Source organism: Callospermophilus lateralis, chromosome X (assembly GCF_048772815.1).
Source record: "Callospermophilus lateralis isolate mCalLat2 chromosome X, mCalLat2.hap1, whole genome shotgun sequence".
In the NCBI taxonomy this organism is placed as follows: domain Eukaryota; kingdom Metazoa; phylum Chordata; class Mammalia; order Rodentia; family Sciuridae; genus Callospermophilus; species Callospermophilus lateralis.
In genome coordinates this window covers 97,581,894-97,607,543 of record NC_135325.1, presented here as the reverse complement: position 1 = coordinate 97,607,543, position 25,650 = coordinate 97,581,894, and positions in this window count along the sequence as shown.

The following is a 25,650-nucleotide window of genomic DNA, read 5'->3' as shown; positions in this document are numbered from 1 at the left end:
CCTAGGTGTATCCAGGTTCCTAAAACCTACATCACAGGAATATGATGGCCAGTTGTTTTGTCAATTGTGTTCCCTGATACTACCTAGTAAATCACTGACTTGTATGGAGCTTTGTACATTCAAATTAGTAATATGGGTACAAACTACCCAGCCTGATGTGGTGGGAATATACTGTCTACATGAGGCCTTCAGTTTGGAGGGCCCATGTCCCAGCTTGCCCCCTATGCCTGGATCTGCCCTTATTGTCTATGTCTTGCTTGGACTTTCACACTAACCCAGGAAAACTGCCCTCCCATGTTCATTGCCAGCTGGCTGAGAAGTTTCTTTTACCACAGTCATATTGTGATAGTAGGAGCAAATGTGACTCCATTTTGTTTTATGACTTCATCCTGTAAACAACCATGTCAAGTAGAAGAGTCATGACTGGAGCAAGATGTTCTTTTCCTTTTGCTATAGAAACCTTTAAGGACACAGAACTACCTAATGGGGTATTGTTTAGGGTAACGGGGCTCTGTTTTTGTAACTGGGGTGACTGGGCTAACTGGGCTAACCTAATTGGTTAGGCTTCCCTCTGCTTGACTGCACTGTCCCGCTTCTGTAACCTGGCTTGCTTGCATTGGCTAGACCCCTGAACATCCCTTTTGCGGTTTTCAGGCTTATAAGGAGTGCCCTTGCAATTGTTCGGGGCTGATCAGGGGAACAGCTTTATGTTCCGGTCAGCCGCCACCGGTGTGCTTCAATAAAGGCTTGATTTGATTATACATGAGTGGTCTGGAAGTCAGTTTATGAAACCCTGGGACGAAGCTTTAACTATAACAATATCACTCTGGATCAATGTCTCAGACTTGTAGTTGGGATAAAGGAAGAGTCATAATTGAATACATTGAAATGAGTATTTTAGAAAGGGATGATGGTTAAGAAATGAACTATTTATAAAGGTTCAGGTAGGGTACCCCAGAATTAGTAATGGAAGTTGGAGATTTCTTTACTACCTTGGCCTGACTAAGCAAAGGGGGGCTTTTGATGTCTTCTCCACAGTTACTCTCCCCAGACACAGTGCAGCATGAAGGATGGAGGGCCAGGAAGAAACTATCTCAGCACTATCCCAGCTGAGATCAAGGTTTTGTGCATTGATTTGTGAAAATCAGCTTTCTTAAGCAAATGGGTAGGCTAAACAAATAATGAGGAGAGCTTTTGTTTATTTATCTGAAAAAGGTAAGCATTTTCAGAGAATGTTAAACCATGGAAGAACTCATTTGTGTAAAACAATGAATGATATTTGCATCAAAACAATTAATGATATTTATTTATTTATTTATTTTGGTACTAGGAATTGAACCCAGGGTCAGGTTACCACTGAGCTATTTCACCAGGCTTTTTAATTTTTTATTTTGACACAGGGTCTCATTAAGTTGCTGAGGGCCTTGCTAAATTGCTGAGAATGGCCTTGAATCCTCCTGCCTCTGCCTCCCCAGTTGCTGGAATTATAGGTGTGTACCAGTGTCCCCAGCTTGATTTTTATTCATTCATTAAACTAGGTCTCACTCTGACATTTTGTAGCACTAGCTTAGGTTACTGAAAGAAACAAAACAGTATTTTAAATAGTCGGGATTTCAGGTTTATTACTAATTTGAGCTGGTTTCCTTGCATCCCTACCATCACCACAAATTAAAAGTGGGTATACCAAATAAAAGCTTTCTAACACTTATAATAATATTATAACCTTTGCTCAATTAACTAAATATTGCTTTTCTTCAGTTCACTCAAAGAAACAACTAAGAAAACAAGTTGATAATGGGGCTCTTACTTTTAAAAAATAAAATTAAAAAAAGAACACCATTCTAAGGCTGGCATCACACATCCCAGGTTCCTGATCCTCCCTCTTTGCTTCCATTTCTAACCATGAACCGTGTCCCCAGATGACCAGCATGATGACACTAATGTCCTATCTGAATTCCAGGAACCATTCACAATAAAGCCCCTCATGGACAAAACACTGAAAACAGAAGCTGAGTTCTCAGTATCAGATGTACTGGCTTGGCCATTTACTGGCTGTGCCACCTCTAATGACTTAATTGAATTTCTCAGAGCCTCAGTTTCCTCAAATTTAAGGTGGGGATAAACATAGCAACTATATCCGTTGTTACGGGAATTAAATAAAATCTGTTAATTACCTCATACAGCATCTACCATGTCATAAGCACCCAGTACAATCTATTGTTTTCATGCTCAGAAACAAGAGCTAATGCAAAGAAAAGGAGAGGAAATAGGGGTGACGCACAGGTTACCTTTCAATTAAATACAATGTTACATTGCCCAGACTCCCATTCCCCAAGGGGTCCCATTAAGTCCACATTTATGGTATTGATTTTTTCCAGGACAATGACCATTTTACACATTAAGCATCTCTACCTCCTGCTGCTATTTTACAGGTGGCCACTATAATAAGATCTCCACTGACATCAATGCAGAAGTCGTTATGTCTTTCTCTGTTAAAAGCAGGAAGAAAAGCAGGCTAGAAACCTGGGTCACTCCTGAGGAAATAATGTGTCTAAGAATCCTCAAGGAAGAGGTCAGGAGGGTGATTTGAGGTGGCATAAGAGGAAGGAATTCAACTGCCATGTTGTATTTGGCTCTCGATCCAGAAAAGTTACGGCTGCAAATGTCAGGGACACTTTCATATCTGATTTATTTCTCCTTTTATCTGTATGGCACAAAGTCCAGGCTCACAAACAACAACCCCCAGTTCCCATGAGGGAAGAAAAGAAAAAGGATAAGAACACACAAACCAATCAAAATCCAACCCCATCAGAGTCTCTCTTTCCATCCTCTAAAGTCTATTCTCCCCCCCACAACAGCCACGAGTGATCCTTTGTAATTCAAATCATGCCACTCCTCTGCTCAGATCTATCCAATGTCTTTTTAACTCACTCAAAGTAAAAGTCTGTCCCTACAATGGCCTACAAGACCCCAAGCAACCTGTGCACCCCTACCACTACCACCTTGAGTTCTCTGACCTCATCTTCCACCACTCTCCCCCTCACTTATTTCCCTCCGACCACACTAGACTCCTTGTTTTCTAGAACAAGCACATTCCTGACTTGTACTCTTTGCCCTGGCTGTTGAATCTACCAAGAATCCTCTTCCTCCAGATATCTGCCTGGCTCACATCAGCCATGGCTTTCAGGACTTCTTTAACTGTCCCTTTCTTGGTTAACTTTTCCTAACCATCCTAATTCTAATGAAATCACACACCACCCCTTGCATACCTTATCCCCCTTTGTTACTTTGTTTCTCTCTTTTGTATTTATCAACACCTAACATAATATTTTAAAATTACTTATCTCGGGTATTTTCTCTCTTCTTCATTAAAACATCATACTCCATGATACCAATTGAGAACCCCTTGGAATAGGACCCAGAAATATTTTTTAAAGCTAGCCAGGTGATTCTAATGTTCAACCAGCATTAACTCTTGGTTCAAAAATTCAAATAGCCCTTCCTATCTTATGAACAGCAGCTATCTCTGGGAGAAAGTTTTCTCTTTGCAGAGATAATTACTTAACACTCTCTTAGATCAATAAATATTTGTTGGAAGAATCTGGATGAGATTGGGTTCAAATGATCAAGGGGATAAAAACACAAGAAAGGCAGCCATTAAAATACATTGAAAATAGGTTGTGGGGCATTATGAAGTGTGCTATGATTAAGAGGTAAGATGGGAGGCCAGGTGTGGTGGTCATGCCTATAATCCCAGCACTTAGCAACACAGTGAGACCCTGTTTCTAAGTAAAATACAAAATAGGGCTGGGGATGTGGCTCAGTGGTCAAGTGCCCCTAAATTCAATCTCTGGTAAACTCAACCCCACAGCGGGTGGGAAAGAGGTAAAACAGAGAGATCATGCCTACAAGTATCTGTGCCTTCCTGGGGTCAGCTTGGGTCCAGTACCACAGAGGGAATCTTCTTGAGAGATTAACTCCCATTTACCAAACTCACAGAGATTGATAACTCTACATCAGCATGAAGCTACACAATTAATTCCCTGGTGCTGTAGACCAGACAGGAGGGAGGGCCATACAGAGAGAAACAATGGGTGCATAAATTTCAATTTATGGGGAGGAAGGTGTTCTGATAGACAGTGACACTCAGGTGGGCATTTCTCAGACAGGTATGCCATGTGATACACATCTATAGTCACTATACAAAGCCTCTGCTTTGCCCAGGCTTTTGTTGGTTGTTTGTTTTTGTTTTGTAGTGTAGGGGATTGAACCCAGAGCCTCACTTATGTTAGGCAAACCCTCCACCACTGAGCTACAGCCTCAGGCCCTTTGCCCAGGTTTTTCCCCTTCAGTGCTGGGAATCAAACCCAGTGCCTTGTGCATTCAAGGTAAGTCTCCTACCAGTGAATTGCATCCCCACCCACTTTGCCCACGTTTTTAACATTGTTTTTGACAAGTGTTTAGAGATACCAAACACCTGCTAGTTCCAGGAAAGAAGGGACATGTCAAATAGAGAAAAATAACTTTATATTTCCTATTTCAAAAGAGAAGCAGACAGTGGCTCGGGAGGCTGAGGCAGGAGGATCATGAGTTCAAAGCCAAACTCAGCAACAGTGAGGCACTAAGCAACTCAATGAGACCCTGTCTCTAAATAAAATTCAAAACAGGGCTGGGGATGTGGCTTAGTGGTCGAGTACCCCTGAGTTCAATCCCTGGTACCAAAAAAAAAAGAAGAAGAAGAAGAAAAAGAAGAAGAAGAAGAAGAAGAAGAAGGAGGAGGAGGAGGAGGAGGAGGAGGAGGAGGAGGAGGAAGAAGAAGAAGAAGAAGAAGAAGAAGAAGAAGAAGAAGAAGAAGAAGAAGAAGGAGGAGGAGGAGGAGGAAAAATGCATTGTAGGGCAAGAAATTTAATACTGCCAATTTTACAATTTTAACTGGATACATATTATCTCATTTAATCCTTCTAACACTGTCTAAAAGTTGCTATTATTCCAGTCTATAAGGAAGAAACTAAGGGTCAGTGAGGTTAAATAACTTACCCAAGATCAGAGTTGGAATGTAGTAGAGACAGGATTGGAACTCTCCAAGTCTCATGTTTTAAAGCAGCTGTTCTCAAACTTTCTTGTACATTAGAATCACCTGGGGAGCTTCTTTGAGCTACTGACCTCTGGGACAAGTCCCAGTCTGAGATTCTATTCTGGAGTAAAGATGGGGTTTAAAATCTGCATGTTACAAGTTCCACTCCTCCTCTGCTCTAGTACTTCTGATGCAAGTGGGCTTTTGTGGGGATTCATAGCTCTCCTCTATGTGTGATGCTTAAACCATGATTCTCTGCTGCTTTGTGATCCTCTTCCACTTCCTGGAGTCACCTGATGAGTTCAAAGGCCTTCCACACTGAGCTCAGATCAGGACAAAGTGCACATATCTTTCAATGAGGCATCTATACCAGCTGGCTCATATCCCAAGAGAAGAGAATGAGCTCCCTCACAACATGAGGCTTCCAAATTAGAGAGAGAAGACAAGTGGCTCTGTTGCAGATCTTCTCTCTGAATACTTTCAAGAAGAAAGCATCTGTTTGGCCTTAAACTAGGTTATTTCATCTCTGTTGCTCTGAACCCCTCCCTGCCCAAGTCCCAGGAGAAAGAAAAACAAACTTTGGCTGCTGGAGAACGGACTGCCTGCATCATGAGTGCAAAAGCCATCACAGCTGTTAGAAGTCACTGTCTGCTGCAGCTGATGGGCAGGGGCTGTCAGTTACCAGGCCTCAGTGAATTCACCTGCATTTGGCTTTTGGGGTGTTTTGTTTTTGCCATACTGGGGATTGAACCCAGAGGCACTCTACTACTGAGCTACAACCACAGCTCTTTCTATTATTTATTTTGAAACAGTGTCTCACTAAATTGCTGAGTGTTGAGAGCCACAGCCGAAGGGGCCCCAGCAAACTTCCAGCTGCCAGCAAACTTCCAGCTGCCAGCTGATGATTGGCTCACAGCCGCCCCAGCAAACTTCTAGCTGCCAACTGATTGGCTCCTCTGCGGTGATGCTCATTGGGGTGTTTCCCGCCCTTTCAGACCACGGAGCTGCTCATTGGAGGACTTTTTTTGGCTCTGCCCATGCGACCCAGCCAATCAGCCTCAAGAGCAGGAGGAGTGGGGGAGGTTGAGAGGCTTGTGGGAAGCCGGTGGTGGCAGTTGGGCTCTGAAGGTTTTCCTGAGGAGCTGTGTGGTGCGGTGTGTGTGTTCTAAAAATAAAGTTTGTTTCTTTTGACAAGTGGCTCCTGAATTGTGCCCAGCCAGACTGCGGCAGCTGAGGTTGGCCTTGAACTTGTGATCCTGCTGCCTCAGCCTCTTAAGTAGCTGCAATTGTATGTACCACTGTGCCTGGCCATGCATTTGGATTTAATTCTGAGTTGACCCTCCCTTTTCTCACCCTCAGCTCCTCTAGCATCTCATTCTCTCTGGCCATGTTTTTGGGGAAAGTTGAAGTTACATGCTTCTTTAGTTGCTGTGAGGATCGTGGTCAGGAATTTCACTTAAGAAGTGGCATAAGCAGGGAAGCTTGCCACTCCACTCTAGAAAAGATGGAGCATTGAAGTCACAGCAGAAATAGCACAGAGAACTCCAGACACCACTCGGCCACCAGTTTTTGTAAAAGTTAATCTTTATAAGCCTTGTATTAAAAGTGATAACATCTATTATGCTCAGGTGTGATAAGGATTATATTAAAAAGTGTGTATTAAAAGAGTCTGGCACATAGGGCTCGGCAACAATAGCAACAATAACCAGCTAACTTTTATGTAATATTTCTTACATGCCAAGCACTCTTCTAATCACACTACATTCAGATTTGATTTCTAAATTACAATGACCCTCTGAAATAAGTATTTTTATTATGCCCATCATACAGAAGAGAAAATAGTTGTGGAGATGTGGAACAAAGGGTCCAGGGTCACACAATGAACCAGTACCAGAGCTGAAATTCAAATCTAGTCAATGACTCTAACACCTTTTGCTGATGCTTTTGTTGCTGTCTTTGTTGTTTACCAAGGACCTCCTGTATACAATACACTCTGACACTTATGAGGGCCACAAAGAATAATTACAGATGGGCTTTGTCCCCAAGAAATTTATAGTGTAGACCAAATACAGTGGCATGGCCTCTGATTAAAGGAAGTCTAATATAAGGTAGCTCTGCCAAGCGCATAGTGAGTAATTTAGAAGTGCAGAGGAAGCAAAAGTCCATGGAGAAACTGTGAATCACATGCCCTTGGGCTCACAGAGCACCTCCTCCCTTCCATAGATTTGTCTTGATTCCTGTACCACTCAATGAATCATGGGTTTTAGACTTATACCACATGGGTTCAGATCCCTATTACAGCTTGGGATAAGTCATATAGCCCCTATGAACTCCATTTTTTCTTCCATATCAAATGGGAAAAATTAACAATACTTAATACTTCCCTCTCCAATGTCACTGTGATGATTCCTTTTTAAAAAATGAATTTATTTTTTTAGAGTGGTTTCAAGTTTACAGCAAAAATGAGAGAAAAGTACAAAGATTGTCCATATGCCCCTCATCCCCACACATACATAGTTTCCCCACTATCAACAGCCCTCACCAGAGTGGCAGTTGGTAACATTACACTGACACATTATTGTCCAAAGTTCATAATTTATATCAGTGTTCCCTCTTGGTGGTGTGCATCCTATGAATTTGGACAACAGAATAACGACAAATATTCACCACTATAGTATCTTCCCTGCCCTGAAGATCTTCTGTGTTTGAACTTTTTGTCCCTCTCTTCCCCACCCTCCTCTGCCCCCAGTCCTAGAAGTCACTGGTCTTTTTATGATCTCCACACTTTACCCATTTCCAGATGTAGGCTTTTTAGATTGGCTTCTTCCACTTAATAATATGCAGTTGAGTTTCCTCTATATTCTTTTCATGGCTTGAGAGCTCATTTTTTTATGCTGAATACTATTTCATGTCTAGATGTACCACAGATTGTTTATCATTTTCCTACTGCAGAATAACTTTGTTCCTTTCAAATTTTAACAGTTATGAATTAAGCTGGTATAAACATCTGTGGGCAGGTCTTTGTGTGGACATGTGCTTTCAACTTCTTTGGGTTAAGACCAAGGAGTTTGATCACTGGATCACATGAAAGAGTATGTTTAATTTTATAAGAAACTGTCAAATTGCCTTCCAAAATAACTGTACCATTTTACATTCCCACCAGTAATGACTAGGAGTTCCTGTTGCTCTGTGACCCACCAGCATCTGGGTTGTCAGTGTTCTTTTCTTTTCTTTCCTTTTCTTTCATTTCAGCTGCCCATCCCCATTTTATTTGTGTTCGCATTCAGATTCACAAGGTAGTAACTCCCAGTGGCACTGGCATTCCACTGTGGGCCAGATGGAAGGAAGGGGAAAGGAGAACAGAGAAGGTGAGTTCCTATGCATGGGACTCATCCTGAGTGACAGGAGGCAGAATGGACTAGAGTCCAAGGACTGGGCAGTTGAAGAAGACAAAGAGCTTCCTCCTCAGCAGGAGGGCCATCCTGAGCTGGATCTGCAAACTGTCTTCCCTGGGATCTAGTCAGAAAGACTAAGAAGGGTTCAGGGATTCATGAGCACTTAGAAGAAAAGGGAGAAGGGCAGGAACAGAGTCAAAGGAAAGCGAGTCTATCCTGAGTCCCTTTTTTATGCCAAGTATTGGGCTGGGTGCCTTCACCTATTGGACAACTATTTTATTATTTATGTCTACAATGTGCCAGACCCTGATTTGAGCACTGAGGATTTAGACATAAGCTGGAAAGAGAGATAAGAAAGAGATCCCTAAATTGCATTCTGGCAAGGGATGGGAGTCAAATGATCAAAGGGATAAATAAGTAAAATATTAAGTATATTTAATAGTGATAATGGCTGTGAAGAAAAATAAGGCAGTAAAGCAGCATTTTCAGAAAATGCTGGGGGTATAGTTTCAATATTAAATAGAATGGTCAGGGGAAGGTGTGAGGTGACTGGTTGGGGGCAACTGGGGGAGAATATTGGGAAACACACTTCCATGGCTCTGTTTTGCTCCTGTACTCATTGCCAAGTGTGAAAGAATACAAGGATCTGACTACTCTTTACCAGGGACATTTATTTTTTCTTTTTTTCTCATTTTTGGTAGAAAGGATTGAATCCTGGGGTGCTTAACCACTGAGCCATATCCCCAACTTTTATGGTTTAGATATGGTATCCCAAAAAAACTCACATGTGAGACAATGCAAGAAGGTTCAGAGGAGAAATGATTGGGGTGTGAGAGTCTTAACCCAATCAGTGAGTTAATACCCTGATAGGGATTAACTGAGTGTTAACTGAAGTGGTAGGGTGTGGCTAGAGGAGGTGGGAAATGGAGGCGTTGCTTTGGGTATATATATTTGTATCTGGCAAGTGGAGTGTCTCTCTCTTTCTCTCTCTCTCTTCTCTCTCTCTCTCTCTCTCTCTCTCTCTCTCTCTCTCTCTGCTTCTTAGACGTTTCCCTCTGCCACACACTCCACCATGATGTTCATCCTTATCTCGTGCCCAAGAAATGGAACCAGCCTTCTATGGACTAAGACCTCTAAAACCATAAGCTCTAAAATAAATTGTTTCTCCTCTACAGTTGTTCTGGTTAGATTCTTTAGTCACTACAGTGAAAAAGCTGACTACTACACCAAACCTTGTTTATATTTTTACTTAGAAACAGAGCCTTGCTAAATTGCTGAGGCTGGCTTTGAACTCGCAATCCTCCTGCCTCAGCCTCCCAGCTGCTGGGATTACAAGCATGTGCCACCACACCCAGCATCAGGGATGTTTCTTAGGATTATGTCTACAGCAACCAATCTTGAGAATTGAGGTAACGTTACCCTTTGGGACAAAAAGTAGACATGTTCACTGCTTGCTACAATATGCTGGGTTCTCCAAGCTCAGTGTCATTACTCTCAGCTGTGGTATAAACCAAGAATTTAAAGCATGGATCTGGGTCCCTCTGTAATCCCTGTGGGATTGGGGACATGGGGAGCAGATGCAAACATACTGACACTTAAGGTGCTTGTTGTGCTGTGGGTAATACAGTCTGTCTCTGATGCTGGAATCTTGTGTTCTCTTCCAACAACCATGATACAGGATATGTTCTTAGCTTATAAGTAAGTTAAAATCAAATCCCAAACCTAAGAGAAGATAAAAATTATTGAGGATTGGGCTGGGGATGTGGCTTGTGGCAGAGTGCTTGCCTCACACATGTGAGGAAGTGGGTTTGATCCTCAGCACCACATAAAAATAAATAAACAAAATAAAGATATTAAAAAATTATTGAGGATCTATGACATACCACACGCATTTAAAGGCACTGGACATATGTAATAGTGAATATAACAGGCAAAAGTCCTCTCTTAGAGCATATATTCTATGGGGACAGACAGAATACAAATAAACAAGATAATCAGAGGTTGTGATCACATTGTGAAGTAAGTGGAGGTAAGTGACCCTCAGTGTTCTCACCTTCAAAATGGGGTCAATATTTATATTTGCCTCCTGGGATTGTTGCAAGTAATCATGGAAAGTCTGCAACAAATATGGTCTTTTGTAATTATGCTTCACTCTTTCTTCCATAGAAATGAGGAGAGGGAGTTCCTGGTGAGCTTTGGAAGAACTAAAGGAGTAAAGAGCAATAAGGAGAGAAGAGGCTCTTTTCAGCTCCCTGGAGAGTTGAGTTCACCAGAAGGATCCTTTCCTAAGCAGACATGAGGTAGGGAGATCCTTGCCACTTGATTTTTAAATCTAATCCATAAATGGGAATGAGCACTTTGAAATATCACAAACAAAAAGGGACTTACAACTGCAGTCCATCTATGACCTTGGCATGGCCACTCCACAGGAAGGTATTCATGGAAATACACTGTTCTGGCTCTAGGAGGTCCCTTCCCCTACCCCTTCCACCTGTGGCTTCCCAGGGCCCAGCAAGGCTGGAGCTTGGCTAGTGACTTCTGGCAGTATGGTATGTGCAAGGCCCTTGCACACCTCTCCTCCTTTCCCTCCCACTTCTACCACCCCAAAGCAGCTGCTCCTGACAGCAGTGTCTCCAGCCTATGCCCTTCTCTCCCATTCCTCCCCAGCACCTGCATCCACATGAAGCTCACTGACAAGGCCCACTCCAATCTAAATGCAGCAGATGGTAACAAATGGCAATTACCAGCAGGCAAAGGGCTGGAGATCTATTTTTCTTTCTGAGCCATCATATGATAAACTATTTCAAGGAACCATTTTGTGACATGAAAGCATCCCTCCCTTTCATTAACTCACCGAGACATCACCCTAATAGCTCTATCTCCCTAGCGAACAAGTAGTTGGCCTCCAATTACTCTGACCCATTTGCTGCTGCTGTTCATGTGTGTTCAAGTGACAGTTGACGATCAAGTGGGTAATTCGCAATAATGGTGGCACAGGATGCCTCATGTCTTCGTAGCCGACTTTGCTTCCATATATCATATTTTCAAGGCCTTTCTGAGAATTTTTAAAGAGACCTTCATTATAAGAGCACATTTCTCTTGTTCTAGCATGTCTAGAACTAGTGTCCTGAGAACAAGGATTTTCTCCAAACTGTGTATACACTGAGCTTTCCCGGGCCTTACTGGACTGTATACATAAAGGCTGTACAGCCAGTTATCTCCCAAATTTTACCAGCTCTTGCCTTTTTCTCTCACACAGAACACAGCCTCTAACTAAAGACCCCTTAGTAATATGAGTCCCAGCCGATGTCTGCTTCCTGTCAGGGGCTGCTACTGCTGCCTTCTTCTTTATTCCTTGGTGCTGGTGCTAAGTAATTCTGTGTCCACTGGGCACCATGATCTGCTACTACAGCTGAGACATTGGGGTCCTTAAGATACAAAGCCAGGACTGGGGCTGTAGCTAGTGGCAGAGCATTTGCCTAACACATGTGAGGCACTGGGTTCAATCCTTATCACTACATAAAAATAATAACAAACCAATAAAATAAAGGCATTCTGTCCATCTACAACTACAAAATTTGTTTTATATATGTTTTTAGTTGTTAATAGACCTTTATTTAATTTATTTATATGCGGTGCTGAGAATCGAACCCAGTGCCTCACACATGCTAAGCAAGTATGCTACCATTGAGCCACAGCCCCACCCCATCTACAAAAGTTTTTTCTTTTCTTTCTTTTTTTTTATTATTAGTTGTTCAAAACATTACAAAGCTCTTGACATATCATATTTCATACATTTGATTCAAGCAGATTATGAACAAAAGTTTTTTCTAAAAAAAAAATCCTAAGCCAGGGGCTGGGTTTGTGGCTAAGCAGTAGAACGCTCACCTCACATGTGCGAGACCCTGGGTTCGATTCTCAGCACCACATAAAAATAAATAAGTGAAATAAAGGTATTGTATCCAACTACAACTAACAAATTTTAAAAATCCAAAGCCAGATCATGTAGAATACTTTTCTTCCCTTTATGATAATGTTTTTTAATGTTATTATTATTGGGGGGGGGGGTCTGTGGTACTGGGAATTGAACCCAGGGGCACTGTACCACTGATCTACATCCCCAACTATTTTTGTTTTTTTTTTCCTTTTTTTATTAGTTGCTCAAGACAATACAGTGATCTTGACATATCATACATTTGATTCAAATAGGATATGATTTCTCATTTTTCCACATGTACAGATTGCAGGATCACATTGGTTATACATCCATGTGTATATATACAGCAATCCTAGTGTCAGTTGTATTCTGCTGCCCTCCCTATCCCCCCTCCCCTCCCCTCCCCTCCCATCACTAGTCTCTACTCATTCTACAGTGACACCTATCTCTCTCTCTATTTTTCCCTTCCCTTCCCCCTCACACCATCGTACATGTATTTTGTGAACCCATAAGGGTCTCCTTCCGTCTTCCATGCAATTTCCCCTTCTCCCTCCCTTTCCCTCCCTCCTCTTTCCCTCGTTTTGTGGTAATCTTCTTCTCATGCTCTTCCTTCCTACTCTGTTTTGAGTCACCTACCTTATATCAGAGAAGACATTCAGCATTTGTTTTTTAGGGATTGGCTAACTTTGCTTAGCATAATCTGCTCTAGTGCCATCCATTTCCCTGCAAATGCCATGATTTTGTTATTTTTTAATGCTGAGTAATATTCCATTGTGTATAAATGCCACATTTTTTTAACTTATTCATCTTTTGAAGGGCATCTAGGTTGGTTCCACAGTCTAGCTATTGTGAATTGTGCTGCTATGAACATTGATGCAGCTGTGTCCCTGTAGTATGCTCTTTTTAGGTCTTTTGGGTATAGTCCGAGAAGGGGAATAGCTGGGTCAAAAGGTGGTTCCATTCGCATATTTCCAAGGAATCTCCATACTGCCCTCCAAATTGGCTGTACCAATTTGCAGTCCCACCAGCAATATACAAGTGTACCTTTTTCCCCACATCCTCGCCAGCACTTATTGTTTGTCTTCATAATGGCTGCCTTTCTTACTGGAGTGAGATGGTATCTTAGAGTGGTTTTAATTTGCATTTCTCTGACTGCTAGAGATGGTAAGCATTTTTTTGTGTATTTGTTGATTGATTGTATATCCTCCTCTGTGAAGTGTCTGTTTAGATCTTTGGCCCATTTGTTGATTGGGTTATTTGTTTTGTTGTTGTTGTTGTCGTTGCTGTTTAACTTTTTGAGTTCTTTGTATACTCTGGAGATTAGAGCTCTATCTGAAGTGTGAGGGGTAAAAATTTGTTCCCAGGATGTAGGCTCCCTATTTACCTCATTTATTATTTCTCTTGCTGAGAAAAAACTTTTTAGTTTGAATATGTCCCATTTGTTGATTCTTGATTTTAACTCTTGTGCTATAGGTGTCCTATAAGGAATTTGGAGCCCAACCCCACGAGATGGAGACTAGGGCCAACTTTTTCTTCTATTAGATGCAGAGTCTCTGGTTTGATTCCTAGCTCCTTGATCCATTTTGAGTTAACTTTTATGCATGGTGAGAGAAAGGGATTCAATTTTATTTTGTTGCATATGGATTTCCAGTTCTCCCAGCACCATTTGTTGAAGATGCTATCCTTTCTCCAATGCATGCTTTTAGCACCTTTGTCTAATATAAGGTAGTTGTAATTTTGTGGATTGGTCTCTGTGTCCTCTATTCTGTACCATTGGTCTACCCGCCTGTTTTGGTACCAGTACCATGCTGTTTTTGTTACTATTGCTCTATAGTATAGTTTGAAATCTGGTATCGCTATACCACCTGTTTCACTCTTCCTGCTTAGAATTGCTTTAGCTATTCTGGGGCTTTTATTTCTCCAGATGAATTTCATGATTACTTTTTCTATTTCTGCAAGGAATGCCATTGGGATTTTGATTGGCATCGCATTAAACCTATAGAGTACTTTTGGTAGAATGGCCATTTTAATGATATTAATTCTGCCTATCCATGAACAAGGTATATCTTTCCATCTTCTAAGGTCTTCTTCTATTTCCCTCTTTAGTGTTCTGTAGTTTTCATTGTAAAGGTCTTTCACCTCTTTTGTTAAGTTGATTCCCAAATATTTTATTTTATTTTTTTGAGGATATTGTGAATGGGGTGGTTGTCCTGATTTCCCTTTCAGAGGGTTTGTCACTGATATACAGGAATGCCTTAGACTTATCAGTGTTGATTTTATATCCTGCCACTTTGCTGAATTCATTTACTAGTTCTAGAAGTTTTTTGATAGAACCTTTTGGGTCCGTTAGGTATAGGATCATGTCATCCACAAATAGTGCTAATTTTAGTTCTTCTTTTCCTATTTTTATGCCTTTAATTTCTATCGTCTGTCTTATTGCTATGGCCAGTGTTTCAAGAACTATGTTGAATAGAAGTGGTGAGAGAGGACATCCTTGTCTTGTTCCAGATTTTAGAGGGAATGCCTTCAATTTTTCTCCATTTAGAATGATGCTAGCCTGAGGCTTAGCAAAAATAGCTTTTACAATGTTGAGGTATGTTCCTGTTATCCCTAGTTTTTCTAATGTTTTGAACATAAAGGGATGCTATATTTTGTCAAATGCTTTTTCTGCATCTATCAAGATGATCATATGGTTTTTATTTTTAAGTCTATTGATGTGGTGGATTACATTTATTGATTTTCATATATTGAACTAGTCTTGCATTCCAGGGATGAATCCTACTTGATCATGGTGCACAATATTTTGATATGTTTTCGTATTTTTATTTTTATTTTGAAACAGAGTCTCACTAAGTTGCTGAGGCTGGCCTAAAATTTGTGATCCTTCTGCTTCAACCTCCAAAGTTACTGGATTACAGGCCAGTGCCATCATACCTTGGTCCATTATTTCATTTTTAAAATGAAATAACAACGTTTTTTCAAGGTGCAGCCAAGCAGGATTGCTTATGTATTGATGTATTACTAAGGTGTTTTGTTTCATTTTTGTTTTTTTAACACCCCACTCACTCCCACCTCCTTATTCTCAAAAGATTTAGAAATTATTTTAAAGGCAGTCAGACCAGGAAAAACACATATCTACATTCAGAATTTTCCCTTTGCTCCCAAGACTAAGGATACCTTACTGGGTCCAGTTCTCTGTGCCTGGTTTATGTTTCCCTCAGAGTGAAGAACATAAATCAGACTTCACCCTGTATATACTCTTCAACACCCCAACATCACCTATGCATTCCTTTGTCCTCTCTACAAGGGATAAGTTAAAAGAAAAGAGAAACAGGGGGAAAGTACAAAGGTAGGGATATCTGTGTGGCTTTTTAATCTGGTTTCCACTAGTAGTAAAAAAAAATCTTCAAAGGATGTATACTTATGTCAATATCAAAGGACAAAGAATGTGTGATGGCAGCTTCTGGTGACAAGCAAAAGGTTTTCCCCATTCTCATATGAAGTTCAGGCTAGGAAAGGAGGATATCAATTGAAAGTCCGTGCAGGATATTTTAGGATGGAATGGGGAGGAAGGCTCATTAGATGGCCTTTGTCTTGGTCAGTTCAGAATGCTATAACAAAAATATCAAAGACTGGGTGATTTAAGCAACAGAAACAGGAAGTGAGGCAGTTCAAGAGCAGGGTTCCTAGTGAGGGTCCTCTTCCTGGTTTACAAATGGCTACCTTTCTGTGGTGACCTCTTCTGGTAGAAAGACAGATCATCTTCTCTTCTGTTTCTTCTTATTAAGACACTAATCCCATTTGTGAGGGCTCTACTTTCATGACTTAATTACATCCCAAAAGTTCCACTTCCCAAATACCATCACATTGGGAATTAGGACAGCAACATATGAACTTGGTGGGGAGGACACAAACGTGTAGTACACAGCCAACTTTGAGATCCATTGTAATCCTAAAGATGGAGAAACTGCTTAGAACAGCATGATGTTGGGGCTGGGGTTGTGGCTCAGTGGTAAATCACTCATCTAGCATGTGTGAGGCACTGGGTTTGATCCTTAGCACCACATAAAAATAAATAAATAAAATAAAGGTATTGTGTCCATCTACAACTAAAAAATAAGAAGAATCGTTGAGAGCCACAGCCGAAGGGGCCCCAGCAAACTTTCAGACTGCCAGCTGATGATTGGCTCACAGCGGCCCCAGCAACATCTAGCTGATTGGCTCCTCTGCGGTGAAGCTCATTGGAGATGCTCATTGAGCTGTTTCCCCGCCCTTTCAGACTACCAGCTGATGATTGGCTCACAGCGGCCCCAGCAACATCTAGCTGATTGGCTCCTCTGCGGTGATGCTCATTGGGCTGTTTCCCTGCCCTTTCAGGCCACGGAGCTGCTCATTGGGGGATTTTTTGGCTCCGCCCACATGACTCAGCCAATCGGCCTCAAGAGCAGGAGGATTGTGGGAGGTGGAAAGGCTGGTGGTTGAGGGAGTGGCTTGTGGGAAGCTGGTGGTGGCAGTTGGGCTCTGAGGGTTTTTTCCTGAGGAGTTGTTTTGTTTGGCGTGTGTGGTTCTAAAAATAAAGTTAGTTTCTTTTGACAAGTGGTTCCTGAATTGTGCCCAGCCAGACTGCGGCAAAGAATAGTAAGATGTTGCCCCAGGTGTGGTAGCAAACCACCAGGGACATGTGAGGTGATTGTTAGTCATAATCATATGGATACTTAAATTAAGAGTTATAGGCTTATTATTATAGTTTTCTTCTATTTAAGGTACTTGATACTGGATTTCAATTTATAGCAATGACATTAATTTTCATTTTAATAAAAGGTTAAGTTAAAGGTTAAGAAGTTATCTCTACCCCACCCCATCTTTAATTCAAAATGACTAAGGAAATGATAATATAGATATTACAGGGTGTGGTCAAAATCATGAAGGCAGCATTTGAGAGCCTGAAGGCTGAGAAATGATGGGATCATGGTAAATTTTGAGCTGTATAGTCAAACAGACTTGGCTTTCAACACTAGCTCTTATTCTCACTAGCTGGGCGAGGTTGAGTGCACATGCATGTGATTTGGTCAAAGGTTCACTGTGTGTGTGTGTGTGTGTGTGTATGTGTGTGTACGTGTGAGTGTGGTGCTGGGGATTGAACCCAGGACCTTGTGCATATGAGCATTCTACCAATGGAGCAAGAAATTTCAGAGGTGAAATGATTGAGTTATGAGAGATTTAACCTAATCAGTGCGTTCACCCAGTTGAATAGATTAACTGTAGGCAGGTAGAGTGTGGCTGGAGGAGGTAGATCCTTGGAGACATGCCTTTAGGGTATATATTTTGTCCTTGGTAAGGGGAACTCACTGTCTCAGCTTCCTGGTGCCATGTCTTCAGCTGCTTCCTCTTCCACATTCTTCTAACATGATGTTCTGTCTCACCTCTGGCCCCAAGGAATAGAGTCAGCCATATATGGACTGAGACCTCTGAAACTATGAGCCCCTAAATAAATGATTCCTTCTCTAACTGTTCTTGTCAGGTTTTTTGGTCACAGATGCTAAAAAAGCTGACTAAAACAGCCACTGAGGGTCAATTGTATTCATTCCAGTGGCCTCAGTTTCAAGAGGGACAATTTGTCCTTTTATATTGTGAGCAGGATAAGATAAGTTAGGTCACTTAGCAATAAGCCCTCCCAGTTCAAGTCCAAAGAACAAGTAGGAAAACTTCCTTACAAGAGCCCACAAGACATCTGCAGGAAAACAAAGAGCCCTTCCTTTCATCTCACTGGTCCAAAAGCTGCTTTTGTCAAACACTGGTGCTATTTCTGGTTCCATTTGTCATTCACTTGAATCTGCACCTTTCCTCTAATTTAAATAGCTGAGTGAGGCCCTGGTGGTCCTCTCAGAGTCCCACTTTTGCAGTCTTTGTTTCCATGTGAATAAGCGTGGGGCCTTTAAGCAAGACACTTTTGCTTTTTCTTCTATTACATATTCCCCATGTAGTGGCTTCCTTTGAATCCTGCAGTTTCCATTTATCTGAATAAATTGACTTTAAGCTGAAAGTTTTAAGAACCTTGATGGATTCAGGTTGGTTGTTGGGAAAAGATGTTTAGAGTAGAATAAAGCAGTAGGGTTACAAAAGGGAGAAAAGAGAAGTGGGGGACTGGGACTGCTAAAAGACCAGGTACTCCATTCAGTACCATCTTTATACATCCATCAGCAGGGACTCATTTAAAGCAGCACTTCATCCCTGTGACTCCCCCCACACACACACACACACACCGAAAAAAAAAAAAAAAGAGAGTTCAGTTCAGCTCATTAGGGTCTGCTGGTCTTTTAGAATTTCCAGCAGTGCTGGGGGACGTGAGCTAACTCTAGTTGCTAAGGGTGCCCCAGTAGCAGAAGGCTTCTCAGACATTTTACCTTATTAAGCAAACTAACAACATGGTGCCCCAAATGTTAATGACCTGGGAATAACATTGCCAGATAAATTACAGGATGTATTATTTTGAATATATACTTTAAAACACTACTGTTTATCTGAAATTCAAATTTAACTAGGCATCCTATATTTTTAGCTGCTAAATCTGGAAAATTAGCAGATTTAACAAAACCCTACCCAGAGATCATGAAGCAACAATGTGACTCTAAATTGCCATTTGGTAATGGGGTGAGAAATAAGGGCTCCCCGAGCTACAATGTGATTTTTTTTCCAAAAGTCTAATGAGGGAAGACTCTCTAGCCCTAATCCCAGTGCCCCAATGCTGCAATAAAAATACGTGGCTACTTTTCCCATGTTGAAATCAGCTGACCATCTCCCTAGGTCTCATTCCCACTTGCTCTAAGTTACCCAATCCACTTTTCACACACAAAATGAATTTTTCCCAGGTGAACTCTTTTACCTGCAAGTTTTACAGCAATGTGTAGAATGTCTGCTAGTAGCTAGGAAATGAGTGATAATTTCTGAGAATGTTCTCAGGTCATTCCCCATGTAATCAGAATTTTGAAGGAGGAAAGAAGGAACTATTGTCCATCCTGTCCCTTCTTAGCCCACCACTTTAGGCCCTTTGCAGCCTTCAAGCTTCCATTCTGATTGCATAGTTCTGCTCATGGATATTGCCATTTTGATCACAAAGAGACTGAGAGATCCATTAAAATAAAAGAAATTTAAGAGAAGAGTTTATGAATAATTAGGAAAGTAGCATCTTTCATGACATAAAACATATTCACATGCCATAAGCAAGAGCACACATGCAGAAGGCTTTGAAGAATATTGGGTTATTCTTTGTTTACTAGCCTCCAGGCAGTATGACACAAACTAGATTGGGAAAGATGGTGGCTGCCACAGCAGCTTAGAGAATATATATGACACCCTCAAATTGAAAGCTATTCCTTCCAATACTACTGTGGCCCAAACAGAACACAGGAATCAGACAACAAACTTAATGTATTGGCTTTAACAGAGGAATCCTGTCTAGTTATGGCTCCCCCAAGACGTCTAAGTCTAAAGTCTCTCACCATTTATTAATTTCATTAACAAATATTTAATAAATTTCTGCTGTATGTCTGCATAGCTGATACAGCAGTGGAAAATAATTGATGCAACTCCCAAACACATGGGGTTGGGTGTCTAATGGGAGACACAGACAAGGAAATTAACAACTATGAAACATGACATTGAAGTGGCATAGGAGCTCAAAGGAGGAGGGTACCTCACCCATGTCTAAGGGAATCTAGGAAGAGAACCCTGAAATCTGATGTCCTCACCAAAGCCTGAAAGATGAAAAAGACTTAATGGGGAAGGGTTTTCCAAGCAGAGGAAACATACCCCAATGATCAGAAAGGAATGGGATGAGCACCAGGAAGGAAGCATAGGGTTTGAAGACTAATGTAATAAAACAGCATTTATGCAGGGTGTGCTACGTGTCAGGGCCATGCTAAGCACGTGATATGCATTGTCTTGCTGGAACATCCCAGCATGCCTCAGATGAGGCACAGAGAGATTAAATGCTGGGGCTGGGGATGTGGCTTAAGCGGTAGCGCGCTCGCCTGGCATGCGTGCGGCCCGGGTTCGATCCTCAGCACCACATACAAAGATGTTGTGTCCGCCAAGAACTAAAAAATAAATATTAAAATTCTCTCTCTCTCTCTCTCTCTCTCTCTCTCTCTCTCTCTCTCTCTCTCTCATCTATCTATCTATCTATCTATCTATCTCTTTAAAAAAAAGAGAGATTAAATGCTTTACCCAAAGTGACACCTCTGGCAGGTGGTGAAGTCAGGAATTAAATGCCAGCTGCCTATATCCAGAGCCCACATCCTTAACTCTCACTCTATAATGTCCAATTCTATAACTCAAAATGAATAAAACAAATGGTAGGAGTTCAGCACCGAACTCTAGTCCTCACTCTGGAGCTATCAACTTTACTTATAACTCTCAATCTATCCCAGTTTCTGGCCCTTCTCTGGCCTTAGAAACTCTGTCCAGTCCCTGGGTTCTTGCTAATTAGCCCCATCATGACTCTCCCTGATTCCATGATCCCTGGTCAACAATGTCGGATTCCATTATTCCCCTAAAAACTTTCTCACCTCTGAATCCCAATCCCTGGTCCCCTTATAAGACTCACAGACATCACTCTATGCCTACTCTCTGTATTTCTTCCTATTCAGGGTTCATGGGAACCCCAGTTGGCTCTAGTATCTCTGACTGGTCTCTGGGGAATAGCCATCTTCAGTCTAGCCTGACCCATTGCCCACCAAAGTCCAAATTGGAAGGGGAAAGGCAGGAAAAAGAAGCAGATTTGTAAAGGCAGGAAAAGTGTGTGAGAAGCTGGATGAGCTGAGAGAGTTTAGAACATGTGTAGGAAGGGCTGGGACTGAGAGCCTAGAAGTAGAGCTGGTCTTATTCTTAGAGTGCACAACCCAGGCCCTCCCCAAATGCCTATTCCAATAGTTTGGTGAGGACTTAAATTCCTTTAAAAGGGAATTTGCAAAGAAAAAGCAGAATGAAAACATAGATACCCCAGGGGAGAAAAAACTTGTGTTTAATTTCACATTAAAGTACTTGCCTTCACAGATATTTACTTTGATTGGAGAATACATCCAGGATCTGAAAGGAAAAGGAAGAGGGCCTCATGGGTAAGAAAATTGTGGTATTCATTTATCTGTAACTGCACCAAAATTCCTGAGAAAATAATCATAGAAGAAAATTTTGAGAGAGAGAGAGAGAGAGAGAGAGAGAGAGAGAGAGAGAGAAAGAGAGAGAGAATATGAATCTTTTTTGTAGATGGACACAACACAATGCCTTTATTTTTATGTGGTGCTGAGAATTGAACCCAGATTGCGCCCATGCTAGGCGAGCACTCTACCACTGAGCCACAATCCCAGCCCCAGAAAATTTTTATTTGAGGTCACAGTTTCAGAGATTTCAATCCATGGTTGGATGACTCCATTGCTTTGGGCCTGAGTAAAGGTAGAACATCATGGCAGTGGGAGCCTGTGGCAGAAGAGGCTTCTCAGCTCATAGTGACTAGCAAGAATGGAAAGAAAGGGGGCTGGGGATGTGGCTCAAGTGCTAGCGTGCCTGCCTAGCATGCGTGCAGCCCGGGTTCGATCCTCAGCACGACATACAAACAAAGATGTTGTGTCCACCAAAAACTAAAAAAAAATAAAGATTAAAAAAAAATTCTCTCTCTCTCTCTCTCTCAAAAAAAAAAAAAAAGAAGGGAAAAAAAGGTAGGGTCCAAGGACAAAATAAAATAAAGGTATTGTGTCCACCTACTACAAAATATTTTTTTAAAAATACACCCTTTAAAGGCATATCCCCAAGGACATACTTCCTCCGATGGGGCCAGATATTGCCATGTATGCTTGCTGGTGACCTAATGCTGGGTTCACAAAATCTGACTATTCCAATAACTCAAGAAAACAACAAACAAAGCACACAACCACACAGAATTGCCTTTTCAATAAACCGGAGACAATTCTGCAATCTTAAGGGTCCTTGGAAAGAGAGAGCCACCAGAATTATTTATTCTATATACAGGAACACACAAGGGGAGGTTCCATGGAACATTCTATCCCCAAAAGGGCAAAGGGATAGGATTACAAAGGAACAGGTGAGTGTAGCTCAACCCCTCTGGTGCCTCCTACTCCAAGGGCCACACCTTGTTATCCGAGCAGGGGAAAAGCCTCAGTCACAAGTCATGGCACTAACGCACCAGATCACAATGATCTTTCAGATTCCCATGGTGCATCAGGACTTAAAGGTGTGTGCACTTGGAGTGGCTCCCCACAGCCAGACCTCCTAATAACCTATTCAACTATGATAAGGTCAGAGCCCTCAAGATCCGGCCACTTCCAAAATGCCCCACCTCTGAACATTGCTGCTTTAGGGACTAACTCTTCAATATATAAGCCTTGGGGTACATTCCAGATCCAAAACATAACAGAAATGGAGCCTAAAAGAGAGAATTCAAGAGTACTCAGAGGCATAAATATCCCAACCAGGCAGAGATGACAGCTTGACTCGGGTCTAGCCCTTCCTAGACATAGGAAGGGCTGGGGTTGTAGCTCAGTTGGTAGAGTGCTTGCCTAGCACATTTGAGGCCCTGAGTTCAATCCTCAATACCACATAAAATAAAATAAAGGTATTGTGTCCTGTTGAAAGCCACAGCCGAAGGGGCCCCAGCAAACTTCCAGCTGCCAGCTGATGATTGGTTCACAGCGGCCCCAGCAACTTCTAGCTGATTGGCTCCTCTGCGGTGATGCTCATTGGGCTGTTTCCCTGCCCTTTCAGACCACGGAGCTGCTCATTGGGGGACTTTTTTTGCTCCGCCCACGTGACCCAGCCAATCGGCCTCAAGAGCAGGAGGATTGTGGTTGGGGGACAGGCTTGTGGGAAGCTGGTGGTGGCAGTTGGGCTCTGAAGGTTTTTCCTGAGGAGCTGTTTTGTTTGGCATGTGTGGTTCTAAGGATAGGGTTCGTTTCTTTTGACAGGTGGCTCCTGAATTGTGCCCAGCCAGACTGTGGCATTTGGTGGCCCGCACGGGGATGACTGAGGGTAAGTGATAAGGTAAACTGCTCGCCCCTGAGGGCAGGGTGAGAGGATGGGTAGCCATTTTAAGATTCTTCTTTTGTTTTGCTTCACTTTTGTTTTAAGTTGCCTGTCCCTGGAGATGAGTGAGATGGAAGAAAAACCGCTCACATATGAGGAAAAACTATTTGCATCTGAGGAACAGATAGGGAGAAAGGACGGATGGACATTTCAGAAGCATAGAAAGGCTATAATGATTTTTTGTTGTTCCATGTTTATTTCATTCTGTCTCGGTTTTGTTTGGTGTTATCTTGTTGGGTTGTATTATAGTAGAAATACGGGATCAGAAACTAGTAAAAAACAAACCAAAAGAGTGTTAAGTAAATTGTTAGAGGAAGGAGACATCTCAGTAAAATCAAGAGCAGTCAGGGCATACGTTGATACAATACAAAAATGTAGCCCATGGCTTTTTAAGGAGGAGTTGTTAAATATATCACAATGGGACTATCATGGTGAAGATTTAAAAAGCATAGAAAAGAAAAGCCCAGGAACTCTGCCAGTTGGCACATTGACATTGTGGGCGTTGGTATCTGGTTTGATTAGTCCAAAGCCTTCAGTTCAGACAAAGATACAGGACGAAACCTTGGAGCAGAAAAAGCCATTAGGGGGAAAGTTACAAAAGGAGACTGCTACTAACAACTTTCTATTACCAGAGGGCGTAAGTGTCCAACCAACAGCGCCACCTCTACAGGAGACTGCTACTAACACCTTTCTATCACCAGAGGACTTAAATGTCCAACTAACAAGGCCACCTCCATATGCTGGGAGGCTTCCAACCCCCACAGTTGATAGTTGGGATCCTGAGACAGGATCGCAAGTATTAACATGCCCTGTATTTGAGGCAGGAGGGCAGCGAATTCACCATGCTTTAAATTTCAAAATAGTGAAGCAGCTAAAAGAAGCTGTAACAATCTATGGTCCTCAAGCACCCTTCACTGTAAGCTTGGTCGAATCCATTACCAACTTGAACATGACGCCAGCAGATTGGGCTAATATGTGTAAAGCTGTGATAAATGGGGGACAATACCTGTTATGGAAGGTTGCCAATGAAGAATTTTGCAAGGAGATGGCTAGGCGAAATGCAGCAGCTGGTTATCCTCAGAGAAATCTAGATATGTTGTTAGGAAAGGGACCTTATGAGGATCAGCAGCAACAAATTGCATATGATCTTGGCATATACGCACAAATTGCTGCAGAGGCGGTTAGAGCATGGAAGACGTTACAAGGACATGGAGGTTTACAAGGTCAATTATCTAAGGTAATACAAGGAGCTAATGAACCTTATGCTGAATTTGTAGATAGGCTTATTCAAACAGCACCAGAGTTTTTGGGAAAACAGAATAAGCAATGCCATTAATAAAACAACTGGCTTATGAGCAAGCGAATCGTTGGTGCAGAGAAGTCATTAGACCATGGAAACATGTTATTGGGAAGCAGCTCTTCTACTCTAAAAGGACTTATGATAAGTCCTGGGGTAATTGATCCCGATTATGAAGGTGAAATAAAAATTATAGCCAGTTCTCCAAAGGATATATCAGTAATTTCACCAGGAGATAGAATAGCACAGTTACTAATAATACCCAGCCTACATGATAAATTTTCCAGTCGTGCTGTAGAAAGAGATTCCAAGGGATTAGGCTCCACAGGTGTAGATTGGGCTATACTTTCTTTAAATTTAGATTCTTGCCCCATGTTAAAACTAAATATTCAAGGACATGAATTTAATGGGCTACTGGATACAGGTGCAGACCTTAGCATCATCTCTCATCAAGAATGGCCAAAATATTGGCCATTACAACAAGCCACTCAAACGCTTCAAGGCCTAGGAGTGGCGACTAATCCCCATAGAAGTGCAATGGTTTAGATTGGAAGGATCCTGAAGGATGTGAAGGAACTATACAGCCATATGTATTGGATCATCTTCCCATAAATTTATGGGGACGAGATGTCCTAGATCAATTAGGTTTGACATTAACAAATAACATCAATCAAAATGCACCCACTATTATGACCAGACAAGGTTTTAGGAAAGGAAAAAGATTAGAAAAACAAGAACAAGGTATAGCAGCACCAATACAAATAGATCAAGGAACGGATAGACATGGGTTGGATTTTCAGAAAGGGCCACTGAGACAATAAAAATTACTTGGAAATCAGAAAGACCAGTATGG